This window comes from Ursus americanus, chromosome 5, assembly GCF_024610735.1.
Source record: "Ursus americanus isolate L20-20 chromosome 5, mUrsAme1.1.p, whole genome shotgun sequence".
NCBI classification, from domain to species: Eukaryota; Metazoa; Chordata; class Mammalia; order Carnivora; family Ursidae; genus Ursus; species Ursus americanus.
The window spans coordinates 69,293,126-69,314,149 of NC_142131.1; the positions used below are offsets into that span (position 1 = coordinate 69,293,126).

Below are 21,024 nucleotides of genomic sequence, written 5' to 3' on the forward strand. Positions count from 1 at the left end.
CAAGATCACGAGGCTTTCTCTTGCAGTGCTGGGCAGCCCAGACACAGGGGATGTTAAACTAATGGTTATACTGTAGCAAAGCTGGGAAGGTAAAGGTAGGGGCTCTGGAAGCTGAATGGCTAAGACAGAAGGTTATTAAAGCAGTGGGACGAGACTAGAGACACAATAAAATCAAGTCTTTAAGACGGAGCTGATAGAAGGGGACAAAATCTCTCAACGAGGACCAAGTCTATGAGAAGGTTAGCAAGGGCATATGCGCGTTCTGTCATGTGCACCCCACCTGCTGCCACAGCAGGGCCCCTAATAGCACCCCAACATCAGTCCCACTAAATGACAAACTTGTCTTGCATGGCAGGTCTTTCTGTCTCTCTTGTGTCCCCATGGCTCTCTCTTCATTTCAAACAGCAATCCCCTTCTCCAACCAGGCTGGTTTTCCCTCTCTCAAGTCAGTTCATTTCTTATGTCTTCCTATGCTTAGGACACCGTGGGATAGAGCAGAGCCTTCCATGGACAGGTGGCTGGATGAATACAGATATGAATACTAGTGTGCCAATTGGTTTTCTCGTCTCCTTTTTCCTCTCCATCTCTACCTCCTCCTCTTCCTACTCCCACTCTTCCCTTTTCTTCTCTTTCTCCTCCTTTTTTGTTCAGGTAGTTTTTATTTCAAGTAACACTCTAAATAGCTCAACTAAAATTCTCATTTTCCTTAGTGGATATTTATGAAATAAAACATGTGGCTGTGAGCAAAAGAGAAATAAAAGGATTCCCAAAGCAACTGGGCTCTTCTTTGAAAACGTGCTTCCATTTTAATTAGAGCGCACATAAAAGGTGAGCCAGGACAGCACTGGATGTTGTAGTCACCACTCTCATTCAAAGAGTAAGTTCCTAATTGCATGAGTTTATGTTCTAAATATTGGCAAAAAAATGAAGCATTCTCATCTGGGACTCTAGGATCTAAAAGAACACATGACAATGTGTACATTCATGTGTGTGTGCCTATTTTTCACCCTGCTTCACCTCTTGGAACAGCTTTTCCCCGCTCTGTATGCTGAACTAAAGCCCTACTGATAAGGTCAAGTTCAGCCTAAATCCCTTAAAGTCACAATTTTCTCTGACCTTCCCCTGATCTTCGTATTTAAATGCTAAACACTTTTACTCATCTTAAATCGTACAGATGTGCTTAAATGACTAGCAACAACAGTATCTAATACAGAACTGAGGAGGACGGTAGCTGAATAATAATTTAATTTTTGTTATTTTGGGCTGTAATTAAACTCAAATTTTGTAAATTTGAACTGTAATTCACAGTATGAATGACTGATTAATCTGTATAATAATGCTATCAATAACTAGTATTTTCTGATACTCTAGGTATGATATTTGTTGTTCTCATAAGAACCTCTCAATTTACATTTTATTTTTACCTCCATTCAGAAATGATGAAACTGACTTAGACAGACAATGAGTAATTTGCTAAAGGTTCTACAGCTGGCAAATGACAGTTCTGGGGTCTGAACCTGCTGTAAGTGGCATCAAAGCCCGCCTTCTTTCCCTTATGCTTCATTGCTGCTCTAGAACTCAAATGTGTCGTCTTCAAATGTTTGCACATACGTGTTTCTGATATTGAAATTTCAATAGGCATCTGTGCTAGGCAGACATAATGGCCCACTCAAGATGTCCATGTCCTAATCACTGCACCCTGTCCATACGAAAAGGGAAAAGGGAGTTTTCCACTCTGATTAAGTTAAGGATCTTGAGACGGGGCAATTATCCTAGATTATTCCAGGGGCCAAATGCAACTGCAAGTGTTTTTGTGAAAGGGAAAATGAGTTTCAAAGTCAGAGAAAGATCTGAAGATGCTACATGTGGGATGGTAGAGGTAGCTAATAGCTAAAAAATGCAGGTGACCTCTAAAAGTTGAAAAGTGGCAAAGACAAAGGACCCAGTTCTTCCTAGAATATCCATTAGGAACTCAAATGACATCTTGGTTTTAGCCCAGTGAAGCCTTTTTCAGACTTCTGACCTCGAGAACAATAAATAATACATTTATGTTTCTTTAAGCTACTGTATTTGTAGTCAACTAGTATGTTTATAGTTTTATATGTTTATAGTTTATAGTAGTTTATAGTTTACAGACGTTACAGTAGCAACAGGAATCTACTACAGATCATTTGGAGCAAAGAACCCCTGGAAGGATTTTTGTCTTTGTAATAAGTACATAAAGCTAATTCTGCTCCCCTCCACATCCTTATATGTGTACAAATTTTTCTTACTCTGCCACCAAGCTATCCCTTGTATGATTTAAAGTTCTCAGCTCTTCAGACCTATAGTTGGTGATCACATAATGAGACACACTTTTTTTCAAACTGTGCTTATCTATTGGAAGATGCTTCTAATAGTTGATACAATTTTCATAATATAATTTTAGGGAAGCATAGCATAGTGAAATATATAAAAGATAGTAGTTCCAATGCCATATTTATAAAATGCTATATAAAAATTATTGTCTGAGATGATGTCAAATGAATACTTAATTATAAATAAAAGATGACAATGTGTCTTCTAAGTACATGTATTTTCTTTCTTCAAAGATCATTTAATTTTGATGTTACTTGAATAATCATAAAATTGAAGGTCAGATATGTTGCTTTCACTTTCTAAAGTAAAGTGTTTTCATTATTATATTTTTATAGAAAGTCAACCAAATTTAAGAATCAAATTAGCATAAGGGATTTTATTTTTAACTTATCACTTATGAAAATGTCAGTGGATGAAAAATTTCAATAAAATTTTAATCTAATAACATTGTTATAGATTTCATAAAAGAGTCAGCAATTTATTGAGTCTGCCTCACTATTTTTCATATTTTAGAGATCTTTAATATCATCGCTATTTTCTGTAATTTGGACAGAAATCAAAATTATAATTGTAGCAGAAAATAGAAAACCCCATTTCTTTTTTTCCTTTTCAAACTCATTATATATAAAGTTCTCTTCTGTGCCTACATAAATGAGCTGCTTAGATTTGATAACTCACACTGTATCAGGGTTCGTGGGGTTGTTAGGTAGTTATCCAGTCTCGGAAACTTACATGTCAGAAAACTCAGGATCGCTAAATAAATTAGGTCATACATTTAATTAATCGAAGAGGTAGGATTAGACCAAGAATCTCTAATGAGGTCTCGAGATCTCATTTCTAATATTCTAGTAGGTATGGGAGTGTAAATATATATCCATCTATAATTAAGATGTATGTTGGCAGCTGCTGCTCCAGTGGCGGGAACACACACGAAGCTACCAAGAAGAGCCTGAGAACGGCAACAGAGATGTACTCAAAAAACCAGATCACCACAAGGAAACACCCAAGTCTGAAGCCTTAGGGCGAGCTCACCACGTGTGTCCGTTTTACAGGGGAAGAACCAAAACTCAGGGATTAAGTAAACTTGGTCTAGGTCACAAATAGACGGGGGAGCCAAGATTCAAACCCAGATTTGTCTGATCCCGGGATCGAAATAAAAAAGACTATAATTCAGAAGATGCAGTTTGATTGAAAAGTCCTTGAGATTGTGTTGAACAACTGACTTCATGATATCTTCTCAGACACAAAATTGGTTCATACGCGTATAGCTTTCCTTCCTGGAAGGATTCCATCTTAATCACAGGGTCTGTTTCTAGAGACTCTGTACCCCAATGAGCATTGCGCCAAATGGCCAAAGTTTAACAAACTCTTGTTTGTTGAGTGAATGCCAGTGACAACTTAACAAGCTTAGAGTACATATCGCTCAGTGCTCAGCATTACAATCTGACATAGAGTGTACGCCTTCACCAGTCGTTAAGATTACAGAGTTGGGGTGTGATTTATCTAAGACTCTAAAACTGTAATCACCAAACCAGGCATATAAATTTACTATGGTGTTAGCCCTCTTGTGGTTGTTAAAGTTTTCCCCACAAGTGGATTTTCTTCTCCAGGCTCAGGAAAACTGTGTACCAAGGTAAGGATGGCCTGAGGAGCTTGAGAGACAGAGAGATGCTGAGTCTGGCAGGAGTCAAGAGATTGTCGGGAAGTGAAGCATAAATTAAGGAGTAGTGAATTGGGTTAAATACTGCTGAAAGACAGAATGGGGAGGATTGTGGAGATCATAAACATTCTGGCAAGAGCAGTTTCAGCAACCAATGAATAGAAGAACAGTACTAAATTTAAGGGCAGTTAAGAGAAAGTCAAGAGACAAGATGAAAACATCAAATACACAGTATCTTTTGAATAATCGTGCTGTAAAGAAAGAGGTTAGCTGAACAGGGATGACAGTTTACACTGAGATTTTTGTTTTGTTTTATTTTACTATGAGAGCCTCAAGTGAATTTAAAAATAATGGGAAAGCTTAGTATTCAGGAAATAGAGAACTGACAGTATAAGGCCTTCAAGAAGGTGGGGGATAATAAAATTATCAGTTATAGATGAGAAAAAGAACTGAGATTTTTATAGGAAGGAGAAAAGAATGGATAAGTATGTACCTTGGTTTTTTGTTTGGTATCATGAAAGTGATAGAACTATTAATACATGTCTTCTCTTTTCTCTATGAAGTAGGTGGTGAAGTCAGAAACTAAGAGTTGGGGTTATGGTGAATTGAACATTCAAAGAAAATCTGAAATTTGGAGATAAAAATAGTTGATATATATGCACAGAAGCACGACTGACCAGTAGCCAGACATTACTAGACATCGTCGAGCCCAAAGTGGATGACCATGAACTAATTATGGATCCAATCTGATCTTTCTCTGCGATTTCTCCAACAGTAATCCTCAATGCTTAGCTTCAGGCATACAGAAGGCAGGATTCTAGTCAAAAGATAAACGATCCACCTACAAGGTTCAAGGGAAAAAGAAATGACACATGGGAAGAGGTTGGAATCTACAGAGATGAGGACTGCTTAGATGTTATCTGTGAGGGAGAAAAACAGTCCAGGGTGACCTCAAGATATGACTCACTGTGATAAGGGATAAAGAGTAAAGGTGGAAATAGCATTGCATTGGAGGAAAGATAGCGAGGTCTCCTTTGGAGATGTTGATTTTAATCTTAGGAGATAGGATGGTAATACTTGGCAGAATGTTCAGTGAAATGAATCTCACGGACAGAATGATCTTTTAATCTGAGGACACCTTTTTGTCAAACATTCCCTTAGACTAAGTTTTTGACTGAAAACGTGAGAACAGGTGCGAGTTTCCAGGAATTTGAGGGATAAATTAGGCTACCAAGGAAGAAATTTGACTTCAATCTGTTCTACCACATAAATTTGAAATAAGAGATAGGAGAGTTTCACAGTCTCAAATTTGTCCTAAAATAGCATTTGGTTGTTGGAAAAGAAACCAAAATATACATCTCGATTTCTTCAGCCAAAAAATGTATTTATGGAAAATTTTTAAGACAACTTTGAAAGATGCCTCACAAACACATTACAATACGATAACTACCTACAAAGACATGTTATAAATGTGCAAGGCTGGAGAAGTATTCACACATTTGGGAGGTACTATGGATGACACGGGGGGCCTTTTCTGGACAATGAAAGCACCCTTTTAAAGCTACCCTTAATTACTGTAGATCATAATCAAATTCCAATTAAGATTCTAATTTTTCTAATAAATTAAGTACTTTGTTTTCTCCTATTTGAATTGTTGACATCAAATTCCTTTATGATGAAAGGTACCTCTAACAAAATGCTAATTTGTTTATTTATTGTCTGATACGTTTCTAGTAAAGTATGATTTTTGTGAATAAATTATAGAATGCTACCTGGGCATTTTGGATTCCTACACTTAAAAGTGTTTTTTGGTAACAATTTAGGGTTTAAATGACTTTCGTTCCCAGAGGACTTATCTCTTTGAAATCACACTAAGGATAACAGTCAATTCTTCTACAGACCAGGCTGAATACTCCTGCTGTCTCAGTGGAATTGTGGTATTAAAATTTACTGATTACAATAGACACCTAATCATATTTTGCCAAATTTTACTTCTATTCATAATAATGTGGGGAGGGGGGCTTTTAACTTATTTCCCAGTTCACATTTTAATATTAAAACTTTAACATTTAAGAACTGAACCACTAAAATATACATTCCCCTTTTAAACTCAATGCATGTATTATTTCTGCTAAAATGCTCTTCTTGAATGTTTTCACTTCAAAGGTAGGTAAGAATTAGGTGGAAATTTGGAGTGAATTTTGAGGAAAGATTTTTTTTTTCTTTACAAGAGAACACGCTCACACACTCACACACACACAAACCAATCCAAGGTACCTTATCGTGTGTTTCATTATATCGAGATTATTAGTAACTTCTTTTGGAATGGGAAATTTCAAGATAGCAGTTAATCTGTACTTCATAAAAACGTAGAACTAGTATGTGCCACTTACTATCTTGTAGTATACAAGAAAAAGAGAGAGAGAGAGAGAGAGAGAAAGAAAGAAAGAAAAAAAAGAAAGAAGCCCAATCAATTTTATGTCTATATGTTTAAAGCTCAGAAACCCTATTTCTTTGGTCAAAAGCCATTTTCTCAAACCTATTACAACTTTCAACAGTTTCAGAGTACCTATCTCTGGTCTGTTTACTCAGTCCAAAAGATTTAATCCTGACAAAGTGTCACATAAACATCTGAAATTTTTGCTTGTTCTACCAAATGGCCCTAACGGAAGAAAACTTACTCTTGCACCCTCAAGCTTCTACCTGGGAGTTAGAGCAATGCTTGCAGCAAAAGGGGGGAGGAAGCACTTTCTCATCAGCTCCAAGGGGTCAGTCCTGTTTGCTCCCACCACTCTCTGCTGGGGCCAGAAATTAGGTGTGGCCCAAGGAAGATGGGGGGGGGGGGCTCCACAAATCTGCTGTTATCCTTGGAAGAGTATTTCTATTCCTGGTTTTCCTTCAGATCTGTTTATTCCGTGCCCTGATTCAGCTTCAATACACCAATCCTCAGAGCACAGACTGAGGGAAGGTCAGTCCCTCCACTCTCTGAATATGGGCCCCAGAAATACTCTGTCCTGACATGTAGAGGATGGTACACTACAGTTGCCCCGGGCCCCACAACAAACAACTCAAGACTGGGACAGGTCTTGGTTATTTTTTTTTCCCTTGCATTTAGACACCTTTTACAAATACAATTTTTTGTTTTGTTTTCCTCTCTGACCTAAGTTTCACGTTTGAACGTTATTGGTATATTTGCTGGAAAATGGGCCTGCGGGTACAAGTTAACGAAACACTATTTTGACTTTCTTGGGATTAAAGTCACCAAAGTGTCAAGAGATGTTAAAGATGAATATGGAAGGTTACATAGCTGTGAACAGAATTTTGCTCTTTTACTATTGAGAAGGCTGGGTTTTCCTAAGTAACCAAAGACCTGAGAAAGCCAACGTCAAACGCAGTACATTATTTTGCTATTGGTGCCCAGGCACGGTACTTAAAAGTTAAAGAAAAACCTTTGTTTGCAATTTCATATGAAGAGGAGACCAATAATCTAAGAAAAATTTGTCCTTTGAACACACACAAAACCAAATTCTCATTTTATACCAGTGTACTTTCGATATTAATTCATTTTTTTAAAAAACTTAATTAAATCCATGAAAGCCATTCAGTCTCAGCCTGACCTCACATACAATTCCTCTCCCAAGATTCCTTTTCCACAAACTGTCCACAACTTTTTTGATATCCATTCAGATTTTGTCCTTTATTTTTCCTCTTCTCATTCCAGAACAATGATTTTACTTTTCTTACCTACTTTCCGTATGCTGTTGTTTCCTTTCACCCTTATTATTTCTAAGTAGTTTTAATTGCATGTATTGATTAGAATTCTTTCTTAAAAGATCTATTTGTTTGAGAGTGAGAGAGAAAGAGACTGTGTGTGGGCAGGAGCAGGGGAGGGGCAGAGGGAGAGACAGAGGGGAAGAAGACAATGTGGGGCTCAATCCTAGGACCCTGAGATCATGACCTGGGCCGAAACCAAGCGGCCAAAGCTGACGCTTAACTGAGGGAGCCAGCCAGGCACGAATTGATTAGAATTCTTAACCTTTAGAATCACTAAATCCTGGTTGAAAATTCAGAAGCAAGCAATCGTGAACTTTTACACCAGCATCCTGTGGGTGGGCAAACGTATAAATACATTTTGTAACTTCTAGAAGTCTATTATTCCTTACAGTAAATTTTCCAATGTGGCACAACACAGGTGTACTAACAGACCCCAACAGTTCTAATTCCTCTGTAGCCTGGCCTCTTAAGCCTCACTGTGGAAATCTAGGGTCTCTCACACCCAGGACAAACGAACCCCAAGAACTCAGAATGCAAAATCAGAGAGAAGCTTACCAGAGATCGAGGAGAGGGGCCGAAGACGCAGCCAACCAGCAAGGCTCTGTGGGTAGATCCGCCAGCATGGAGGAGCCGACTCCAGAATCTTCCCCAGCTGCCTCCAGGGTCCATCCGGTTGCGAAAAGGATCAAATGGCAAAACCAAAACAACTTAGTAACGAGTTTGCGGTCCTTTATTCAAGGGAAAACAACCCATGGATTGGGGGTGGGGGGAGCACAGTGCCTCAAGAGCAACGGCATGCTTCCTGAAAGATTTTGAGCAAGAACAAATTCTACAGAATGTTTAGATGAAATCATGCAGAAACAGAACATTGGCCAGGGTGCAGGGATTTCCTTATAAGGCTAGCAAGGTCCTATTTTCTAGGGGAAGGTCAACTAGCTAACGCTGAGTTGGTGGATTGTGATTGGTGCGGCTTCGCTTCAACAGGTGTTCCCCATAAGCGCAGACTGACTGAGGTTGACCTTTGGGACGTGGACCAGGTCATTGCAGCGGCCTCCCATCTGGGGGCACTGATCCACTAATTAGCTTTTTCAGGCCCCATGGGGGAGGATCTTTGGATGATTTCCAGGGCTCCTTTAATCTCGAGCATCTGATTATTTATCTTAAGGAAGCATTGCAGGGGCTGGGGTATATATAACATGTAAGAGATACATGATTTTCAATGGCAAACAGAAATTTCTAGAAAGCTACTGCATTCTGCACGTTTGGGGCAAATCAGTGTGTTGATACCACAACATAAAGGAGGCTCAGAATTTTCAGGAAGTGTTTCTTCCAAAAAAAACACACGAGATGTCAAGATTTTTACTGAACCAGAATGATGATACTTCAGAGAGATTCATACATCAAGGGCGCAAGTGAAACTAGCCTTTCAAGGATTTAGAATCACATTTATTAACTTAATTGAAATTGTGCTGCTGAGCTTTCCTTTGAGTACCTGCACATGTGAGAGGATGGATGGACACACTGTTAAACATTTCTACATTGGATAAGAGCGCCAGAAGATCTCGCTTGCTTTTCTGTGACAGACCTCACACTGTGCAAAGCAATTCCAGTATCAAGGCTGATCATCTGTCCAGAGACCGCCAGACATTAAACTCACAGAACAAATCCGAAGACACAATGTTAAATATTTTTACATTTGGTAAGAGCACCAAAAGATTTTGCTTGCTTTTCTAGGACAAGCCTCAGACCATGCAGAGCAATTCCAGTATCAAGGCTGCTCATCTGTCCAGAGACTGCCGTTAAACTCACGGACCAAATCTAAAAAACATTTGTAACTCTTTAGCCACTCCTGAATAGCTTTCACAGCTAGCTAAATCATCTCCTCCAAGTGGTAATTGTTTCAATGTCCCAAGACATTAAAAGCTATTAAAGTCTAATGACCCAAGTCTTGTTTTTCCTAGAAGGTGGAAACTTTTTTTGATGTTCTAGCTTTTTTTTTTTCTTTAATAGTGTTTCACTGGCTATCAGTTTTAGAAAAATACACTCTTACATCGATGTGCAAAGTAAAAATCAAGCAATTCAGTGAAATTGTAGGTTTGGAAAAGTTGTATTTTTGCTTCATTATTGATTTTACTGAAAATGTTTTACATACAAAGAGCCATTTTCCTGTTCAAATGAGAGGGAAGAGTATCACTAAGGAATATGAAAACTCCTCATGGAGCAGTCCTATTTTTGTGGTCTATTTTACTAATATTTGCGGTCTGTACTATACCACAGATTTTTTGGCCTTTACCTGGTAAAACCCTTTGTCATAATCATGAAAAAGTAGTATTCACTGGATATTATTTTATGATTTTCAGGTAATTATCTCCTTATAAGAGTGCAAATAGTACATACTTGCTTATTTGCAATTTTTCCCCTCTGTGGGACAATTTGTTGTATATTCTGTCAAAAGATGTTACAAATGGTACTGAGCTAATCAAAATTTAAAAGAAAACATGACAGAAGAATGCACAAATGAGAAAAACATAATTCCGGTAATTATAATTACCCTGGAAATCCACTTGAATAATCTTGTCGCCATGGTTAATTTTAGATATTTTAACTTTTCGTGTATTTTCAGATCGAATGCTATTCCAATGAAAGAGGAGAGCCCCTAGAGAAACAGAAATAAAATCACCTATTATTAACCAAAACAGTAAAAATGACAAGAGAGGAAAGTCTGAGTTCAAATTAAATTCTACACGGCTGCATTTGTTCCGGGGGAAATAATCAGTAAAAAAAATATATATATATGAATATTTATTCATTCTTTTATGAGTCATTTAAATTTTCATTAATAAAATTATCAAGTTGAGTCAAGACTAATTATATCCATTATTTTTTAGCACCAGTAGAAAACACCAAATCTGGTGTTTAATATGAATTGTAAGGTATATTTATGAAAAATACAGTTACACCTAAATGTGTAGGATGTTTTCTAAATCTTTCTAAATGCTTACTCCATTGTCTCAGCTTTGTACAGTATTTTTCCCTTATCATTCATTTTTTTTTGATGTTTAGAGAAAAGGAACATAAAGAATATTATTTTTAGCCAAATTTATTCATTTTTTTCAGTCACTTATCATTTTTTCACTAAGTAGCTACTTTTTTACTCTGTGGCAGTTGTCACATTAAGTTGATGAACTGAAAGAAAATGCTGTCACTTAAAATTAGTGGAACATCTATCAAAATAATAAAGTGAAATAATTTTAATGCAATACAAATATTTCAATAATTCTAGACTAATTCAGTTCTCAGTGATCAAAAAATACTAGTTCACCTGACAGAAAAAATACAAACACGGAGTTAATGAATTTTACACTGGCGTGTGAGGAACCATGGTTGAGACTCTGTGTCCAAGTTTGCATTTTTTTTTTATACCTGGCTCAACTTGTCATAATTAGGAACAACTGACTATTGTTAAAAGTGGAAACTCCAATTTTAAAAGGGTGTCTCGAAAAGTTAGATTTGCTTCCAATACCACATTCTCCATAGCAACATGAAAATTTCTAACATATGGTACAGCTCCCAAACTTGTTTAGGTTAATGTTGAAAATTAATCCGAGAAACTGCCATTTTCAATGTATGAAAATCTCCCAACAGGATTTGACAAAAAAATACGAATGGAGGCATTCTGAAGAGGGAAGTTTCCTGAGTCACAATGTAGGGAAACCTGATCAAGCAGATAGCCACAGAGTTAATGAGTCTTCCTGTCCTGGTCCAACAGAAACAAATCATAGACTTTTCAGTGTAAATTCCCAACATGTCTTCATTGGGCTGTAGTTCTACTGGAATTTCTGAGTTGAGAGTAACAGCTATAGGGACATAAATTAAAACTGAGGGAATAATTGGTTTGAAATGGCATGGAAATCCCTATATAGTTAAACATTTTGTTATTACTCTCTCCTTGGGTTTATTTCTTCTCCATATACACTATGTCCAACGGAATATCCTACAATAATCAGAAATGTAACTGCTAAGTTTTTCCACTCCCATTAGAAAGTAATGTAGCAACATATGCTTATAAATACCATGGAAGAAAATCTCCACTTGCTACTTCTAATCAGAAAACAGAGTCGGTTTCATTGTTTTGTATATATAAATACATAAACATAAATACATAATATGTATTTATAAATATACCTGTATTTATGCATTTATATATTTACATATATAAATGTAAATGTAAACATACGTGTGTGTGTGTGTGTGTGTATGTGTGTGTGTGTTTGTGTGTGAATCCAGAGACACATCTACAGAACAGGGAAAGAAGAAATGTATTTCAAAAGTTGAATTCATTACCACTTCTCAGATGTGTAACTTACAACTACAATTTTCCAGCCCTCCAGAATTAGAGTAACTTTAAAGGTATTACTTTTTTGTATGTTTTATTTTCTTCTTAATGTCTCAAATCTATAGTTACAGCCCTGACCAATGCATTTTCTATAAACACAAGTTGGATATACTAATGTGTACCTCTTGGGCTGGCCAACTCTGGATCATTAAAATTTATTGGTTTATTTTTCCAACAGACCAAGTAGAGTAAATTTTTAAGAGAATGTTTCTAACTGAATTTAAAAGTTAGAGGAGAATCGAATAAAAATCAGTGTCTATACCTGTTTATGAAATTTTCCTCATTTCAACTGAATAAAATTAAAAAGTGAAAACCATCCTCTAAACTGAACAAGGAACCCCTCCAGCCTCAGAGCAGAAATACACAAGTCAGAATCGACTTTGATGGGGTAACTGGGTGATGGACATTAAGGAGGGCATGTGATGTGATGAGCACTGGGGGTTATATACAACTAATGAATCAATGAACACTACATCAAAACCTAATGATATACTATATGTTGGCTAACTGAATTGAAAATAAAAAAGAGAAACACAAAAACAAAATCGGCTTTGAAACGAATTGAAGAGAACAGCAAAAATGATACAGAACCCCCTTACCCAAAGGCATGGCAAATTTTGTGAGAAGAAATTCCCAAAGACCCTACAAACGTTTTCCAACATGGAAAAGCCAGAACTGGGGGTATGGGTGTGTTGTACAGAAGGCCTAGAAGGAAATTTTTTTTTCAGTCTCTTTCATCAGGGCATGTCAATACAAGACAAAAGGAAAGACCACCAGGCAACAAACCACCAGTTTTGCCCAATGACGTGGATCCCTAGATAAGAAAGATGAGGGTGAATGGTTAAGGGTAGAGAGTAGGTAACTGTATAAACAGCCTGTATTATCAAAATGATGGTGGCAAACAGAAAGCTTCATGTCACTCCAAAGTGAGACAAGCCACACCCACCACTGTCTCTGCGTGGATGGGAAAAAGTAAAGATGTTTGACTAATTTTGATACAATTTAGAGAAACTCAAAGAACAGTTTCACAGATGGCCATTAACCATATTCGTAGGTTCTTTCCTCCCCTCCCAGGCAGCTGAATGACAGACAACTTTCAGTCAAGCCTTTAGGCACATTCAAACAGGACCCAAGTAAACAGGCAGAGTCCAGAACATTTCATGTAAATGATTTTCAGACAGACGGTTGTCTAGATATTTGTTATTTCTGATCAAAAATGAGTAACAAAGTAAATGGGAACCATGGAATCCTACTCAAGAAAGGAAGAAAAGAGAGAAGGAAAGGGGGGAGAAAGAGAAGAAGTAAAAAAAAAAAAGAAAATCTTTCAAAGTCCAAATTTTACACACGAGGAGGAGTTCATCTAGCAAGTAAAAGAGAATTTTAGACAATCTGTATTATTCCACTACTGCCGTCCCCAGTTTTAATTTAAAGAAAGCATGAACTCTAAACTAATGGGAAAACTGAATGTAAAAGAGACAGATAATAAAGAAAATTATAAATGAGAAAGAACAGCACCACGGTAGTCATTAAACATTATAATGAACAGAATATAATCAATACTGGGAGTACAAAAATAAGTGAAACAAATGGCAGACTTAAGAAAATGTGAACAGTAGATTGCCCAATGTGAGACATTTCACTGCGGAAAGAGTTCGTGTGGGTTGCTATGCTTATCTGTGTGTGTGTGTGTGTGTGTGTGTGTGTGCGCGCGCGTGTCGGAGTGTGTGTGTGTGATGAGTATGAAATTAGTTTGGGAAATGGGCTTAAATGGATTAAAACTTTTTTTTAAGCTGTAAGATTTCAATACTATAGCACATTATTTTTAATCTTTCTGATATAAAGTTCGTGTATATAACAAACTTACTAACAACTCCATGAAAACTGCAAATGGGAATGTAGTTTAGGCAATGTCTTATAGACAAAATGCATGGACCAAAGAGAGGGAAATGATTGACAGAACATAGAAGATGGAAAAAAAAACCTCACATAAAACCCAGCAGACCTAACAATGGAGTTAGTATCTTTGTAAGAGATGCCAGAGAACAAACGCTTCCCCTCCCTCCCTCTCTTTCCCTTTCCCTCTCTCCCTGTTCCCCCCTCCCCTGTCCCTTCCCCTTCCCTTTCCCTCCTTCCCTCTCCCTCCCTCCTTCTCTCTCTCTCTGTGCCCATCCACTGGGGAAAGACCATGAGAGGACATGGTGAGAAGGTAGCCATCTTCAAGCCAGGAACGCAGTCTACATCTGAAATGGAATTTGCAGAAAACTTGATCATAGCCTTCTTGTCTCCAGACTGTGAAAAAATAAATTTCTGTTGTTTAAGTGGCTCAGTCTGTGGGATTTTGTTATGGCAGCCCAAACTGACTAATTCACTAATACATCCTCAATTTTCATAACTGCTCATTGCTTCTTATTATTCCATAGTTTTTTATTTCTAAATCATTATTTCATTGCAGTATGAGTTCCAACTTTCCAGCAGTATCTTTTCTACTAACATGGAGACACGTGTTCCTTGATAAGGATTTGGGTTGGTTTTTTTTTTTTTTTTTTTTTTTTTTGCTTGTTTGTTTGGTTTTTGTTTGTTTGTTTGTTTGTTTTTAGAGAAAGATGGAGGGGAGAGAATCCTAAGCAAGCTCCAAGCCCAGCATGGAGCCCGATGTAGGGCTGAGTCTCACAACCCTGGGATCATGACCTGAGTCCAAATGAAGAGTTGGATGCTTAACTGACTGAGCCACCCAGGTGCCCCAATAAGGTTTTAAATAATAGTAAGTAGTTATTGTCATTTTTTAGAAAATCATTGGGATTATAACTACTCCTCAAAGAGACCCACCCATGATGAGGGGATAAAAATACCTCTATCCACTCCCCAGACATCCCATGTTGTATATTTCTGTGGCGCTATAGATGTATTATATGGTCACATAATATATATTTATATTTATACAAATGTAAATACATATTTAAATATATGTAAAACAATATACATGGTAATATTTATATGCAAATATATATTTATATATATTTAGAAACAAATACATGTTTCTTTCCCAGAATTTAAACTCATTCCCTGCCTATACTCCAGTACAGATTTATAGACACAAACAAAATAACAACACCTCAATCTTAACAGTTCTATGGAAGAATGAACCAGATCTTCAGGTTATTCTCTGGCCATAAGGAAAACGTTGAACAATCTAAAGTTCAAATTCACAGGATTAGTTTTTGGGTATTGTTCAAGATATCAGTGTGGTACTCTCATTTACATAGGAGACATCAATACTAAAAAAAATTTGCAAGTAACACAAAAAATTTCAAAACAGGTTTTCAATAAAGCATTATGGGAATGGTAAATCATAATTAATATGCTGAAAGAAGACCATATAAGAAATCGCATAAATATACATGAGGTGTGGCAAGTAGCTACACAGAAAAGACAGGCAGAATTACAGAGCAGAAAGGAACTTTGAGATCTTCAGGGTTAAAAGCTTCGATTTCCAGACGTATGGGTCATTCCCCATTTGTCCCCTCCTGTCCCCTTTCTAATCATCTTCACCATGTTCTGTGCCTGAGGAGGGTGTTCTCTATGGACAAGCACCAAATGCTCTCACAACTTGTAGGCTGGTTATGTTTGAACATCGGGCTCCTGGTCACAGACTAAAGGGTGGGAGGGGAGACCCGTCGGGGTGCTTATTCCCCAGCTCCCTTCCTGCCAAGGCAGCCGGTTACCAGAACTGGGGTTGGTCTGCCAAAGGCCACTAATCCTGTGCAGAGACCTGAGAGCTCTCCCCTCCAGCCCCTCCAAGTCTGTGGAGAGGAGCAGCTTCTCACTACCGTGAGCCCTAGAAGTATTCACCCTTCCCTGTTCATTTCCATTAACATTTTTTTAAAATCCCTTATTAAACTCAGGCCAATTGCCCCTTTCTCATGCACTATGTTCCTGGGAAATGAACTAACATGAAAGATGAAATCTCAAAGTTGTAGAGATAAAAGGGTAAGGGCTAATTTATCTCAGTCACATTATCATTTGCCTGTGGTCTTACAAAAGCAAGGAGCTTTTATGGTAACTGTTATAAATGCTGCCCTCAAAGTACCGGATTAAAAATAAAATTCACAGTTCCTAGTGTATGATAAAACGAAGAGTGTTCCTATTCATCCCAGTTCATTAAAAGGCTAAGCACAAAGAAAACACAAAAAGTATATGCATTAGTCAGTCTGTTCTTCAGACAAGCGTCTAGAAGTCTCGGATGTTGCTTTTTGTTGTGTACCCCACTTAGACGCCAAAGGTTTAGGGCACCTGCCCACCATGACACAGGTGAGTGGTAGAGCCTAAGCCAGAACTAAGCCCTTGCCACACTTGTGCTGTACAGCGGGATCCGACCACTGGTAAACACTGGAGGCACACTCATTGTTTCTGAGAAACTAAATGATGTGCCACATTACATAGATGCACGGGATAAGGAGGAGGGAGACTCGGAAAACAAACATGAAGAATACAATGAGTGGAGTAGAGAATTCAAAAAACAGCCCAGAGCCCTTGATCATCATAAAACTGCAGGGTTCGATCCCTCTTCTTGGATCATATCTCCAGTAGGCCAAAACTAGCAAGGATGTCCATCCTCGGATTCCTGGTGAAGAGTGAGAAATTGTGCGATGTGAAGAGTTCAGGAGAAACTACAACGGCCAGGAGCCCGGTTTCCTCTGTTCGTGGAGAAATAACAAGAACGCATTGGCTGCCTCAATTTTCCTGCACTGCTGCCAAAAGCCACAACATTAACCTGTGTGCAGCGATTTGACCCCTCTTTTGAAGCGCTCCTGTACGCTAGGTTTCAGAGAACAAGGTAGCAACCACTTGTTACCAGGAAGGCTCAGAATCAACCCAATTTCTGAAAACAAATATCGTTTGTAAACTATGTCTCACCATTATCAAGGTAGAACGTGCCCATTTTCATCAACTCAAATTATTTCCATTAGGACAAACAGATGTTAACTTAAGTAAACATCGGGAACAAGGTGACTTTTCAGTGGAAAAAGAGTAAAGACCGCTAAAATGTTAGGGGAAGTTGGCTATTTTTCTTTCCTCTCTATAAATGTAGAAATCAGAGAAGAATGGGCTATCAGATTTCTGTTAAGCAAGGGTCAGGCCAGGGACCTAGAGCTGTTTAATCCATACCAGATGTGAGGAATAATAACAGTAGGGACAGAAAAATAAGTTTTAAATCACGCATTGTTAGAGTGAAAAGGAAATGTAAATTTTGGGGGTGCCTGGGTGGCTCCGTCAGTTAAGTGCCTGACTGGTGATTTCGGCTCAGGTCATGGCCTCATGGGCTGTGGGATCCAGCCCCTACGTGGGGCTCCATGCTCAGCGGGCAGTCTGCTTGAGATTCTCTCCTTCTCCCTCTGCCCTTACCCCCATTCTCCCTTTAAAATAAATCTTTAAAAAAAAAAAAAAAAAAAGGAAATGGATTCTTTTCATGCTGTTTCAAAAGCAAAAGTAATGCATAAAACCATACAAGGAAACTTCCATTTTAGCACAGTGACAATCATCCTGCTTTGTTAATATACGGGTAATCCAAAAACAGACAATTTTTATAAGGTTAGAAGAGTAGCTACCTAAGAAAATAAATATGTTTCAAATGATCTCAGATTCTTTTGCTTGCATGAGTCACAGGTGCTTAAATTTTTGACAGGTTTTTTTGTTTGTTTGTTTGTTTTCTTGGTTTTTAGGTATTTACAGTTCCCAGTGTTGTAGACCATGATGTCACATTTCTCATTCCTTTTTCATTGGAAGGAAAACTTTCACAAAATGTTAGTATCCAATTTTGTTTCCAGGTAAACTTTCATGTTAGGTATGTCTATTCAGCTCCAATGCCTTCACCCAACTCCAACCGATCTGAAATCTCTGGATAAACTTTCCTATTTTCTTCTATTGATTTACTCAAAATGATGGGGGAAAAAGAGGAAATGTGGAGAAATGATCTTCCAGAGAGTCATAAAATGACTGAGTTCATCTCTATTGAAATTCATTTATCTCTTATTTTCATGCTATTTGCCTTTAATGTCCACACACTATTGCCCTTGGAGACTTCGATAGACAGCCAAGGGGCTGCAATTGATGATATTTCTGTTTGGCTCTCACCTTGACTGTGAACAGCTTCTCTGTTTCTTGGGAGGGCACGAGTCTATTTTGCCTGCTTTATTCTTAAAATAGGAAATGAATCAATTCCTGAGCATGCCACTTAAATAAGAAAAAAGACAGAATTTGTCATTCCCAGTTTAAATAAAATAATCCGACCTATGGGCAAACATGTATGCCCATTATTTATAAATTTGTAACATCAAAATAAAATAGTTATCACCAGAGAGCTAATCACATATATCATTACTTCCTTATACTACATTCAGGACAAAAGTTAAAAACATGCTATATATTTATTAACATCAAAATACAATTAGTATTGTAGGAAAGTATGAACAGATGAAACTGCTCTAGAGAAATGTGCCCATGAATGGGTATATGCATAATTTTCACTTTTTTTGTGATGACTTTTCTGCTTCATTTGCTAATCTTCTTCATTGAACGCATGTTAATTTTATAAATAATATTAAGCAATTTAAAAATTGAGACTGCAGTGGTGATCATAATAGGGGCTGCACATTGCTTGTTGTTACCACAACATGAGCTAGGAGTGTCGTTAAGTCAAAAGTAATGAGGAGAGACACTTTGAACAAAATCTTCACAGGGCACAAGTCTTTTATGCTTTCTGGTAGGGAAGAAAGGACACCTGAGAATTTTGGCAAATAGATCACTATCATTCTGCGAGGACAGTACACTGTGCCTTCCAGACACTGTGTGAAGGAAGTTCTTGTCCCAGCTGCTGGGAGCCAGCAGTTAACATCGTATGTCACCCCCTGGAGGCTGTCTCAGCTACAGAGGGCAGCAGCATCCACGGGCATGCCCTACCTGGGGTGTTGACACAATAACCAAATCTTTGACAGTACGGAGGACATTACTATACAAGTCAGGACAATTCCAAAGAGCCCCTCAGGCTCTAGAACTCTCCGTGGTGTGACTGAGGCAATTGCTGGGTCTGTATCACATTCACCGTCTCCTTCTATCCAATGCTGCTTCATTCCTCCATCTTCCTCAAGTGTTGATCTCAAGGGTGTTCAATAAACAATTTACAAGCTAAACTCTGTCTCAAAATCTGTGTCTTCAGGAACTCAAACTGAGTCAAACAAAAGAAAAACAAACATTTGGATCCAGAGCAAACACAACCTTTTTTTTTTTTTTTTTTTTTTTGGTAATATTATAGTATGTTTTGATCTGGGAGACAACATGCATCTACTTTCTTGGTCATATTCTCCAATATAAAATTAAGTATTAGCATCTTGATGTCCATTGAAGACTTTGACTACAGTGCATATTTGTTTTGAAGTTATACAGTAAATTAGGAAGGCATTATATTTAATCCTCCAAGTAATACCATAATTATCTTCATCTATTCAAATCTTTCCTTGTGTGCCTCGGTGAAGATTTAATTGATTCCTCACAGGAAGAGAGACTGCACTTTTCTTGTTAAGAATCTTACACAATCTCTTAGTGCCTTCACTCAATTGTGAATGGAATCTGAGTCCTTTTGGATGTTCTGATGTACAAGTGACTTTCTTATATTAATATGAATATTCCCACAATTAATCACTTGGTGAACATTGTTCATACCTACATTTTCCTATGCTATCAGCTTAAAATCTTTTCACTCATTTGTTTTTGGTATATCTCATTTAAAAAGCAGAATGACATATGTTTCAAGTGTTTATTCCTTACTGAAATGAGAACCCCTGTACATTTAAGGATTTCACCCATACCCACTTACTGTGATCATTAATTTGTAGTTCTATTTTACATTTGTTATTTACTTTCTATTCTACTTTCTTTCCAGGTATTTTGTTTCATCTTTTTTTTTTTCCTTAAGTAATTCTTTTTTTTTTCTTTGTGGAGTGATTATCTTATTTTACACAAAAATTTACACAGTCTACCACCAAGAAGGTACTTGTACTTGTTTTTCTCTTGACTGTTTTTGTCTTTTATGTTATATTTGCATAATTAGTGTTACACTTTTTGGTATCCCTTTAAAAAGTATTGCTCCAGTTTTTTTCTTAGATTCTAGTTAATACCAATAAACACTTTGAAAGCGTTCTGATACTTTCCTAATGTTTGCTGATAAGATCTCCTACTTATTCTCAGATTTCTGAAAGTATTTTCCAGGCATACCAAAATGTCATTTTTATTATGGTAGAGGATGTTTTCTGTTACTCCTTCTTGGCCAGTAAGCCCTTTCAGTATGTCTTTCTTAAGCTTTAGGATATTTTCCTTTGTTATTTCTTGGTTATTTTGTTGCTTTTATTCTTTCTATGTTCTTCTTTTGCAGTTTATACCGAAGAAATTCTAGAGGAATTTTCAGTGCATTTCACAGGATCTGTCTTCCTGCTCAAAAATTTCTCATTTGTTTCATTTTACTATTTGTTTCATTTTAGTATTTTATCCTTAATCCTTCTATTAAAGTTTACTTCGGTGCATGTTTTATTTCTGCAACCAAATTTAAAATATTCAAGATCTCAATTTTTTTCCCTTATTAGTAGCCTGCCTTATGTATTTTTTTATCTTTATGAGATTACTAATTACATTTGTTTCAAATGTTCTCTTAGCTCTATTACATTTTGTCTTCTTATAGAATTAATTTTTCATTTGATGCTTCTATTTTATCATTTGGTTTCTCTTAGGTTAATTTGGTAATAAGATTCCTTTTGATTTACTGCTTATCATCTCTTAATATTACATT

At 37.2% G+C, this 21,024-nt stretch overlaps 1 long non-coding RNA gene across 1 annotated transcript in view; it reads right to left on the reverse strand.

The window, feature by feature from the left end:
• Window positions 1–8,641, reverse strand: part of LOC148110142 (uncharacterized) — a 182,367-nt gene extending 173,726 nt beyond the window's left edge. The window contains exon 1 of the long non-coding RNA XR_015724332.1: window positions 8,348–8,641. This is a non-coding gene — a long non-coding RNA (uncharacterized LOC148110142). The remainder of the gene's footprint in view (window positions 1–8,347) is intronic.
• Window positions 8,642–21,024: the final 12,383 nt, after the last annotated feature.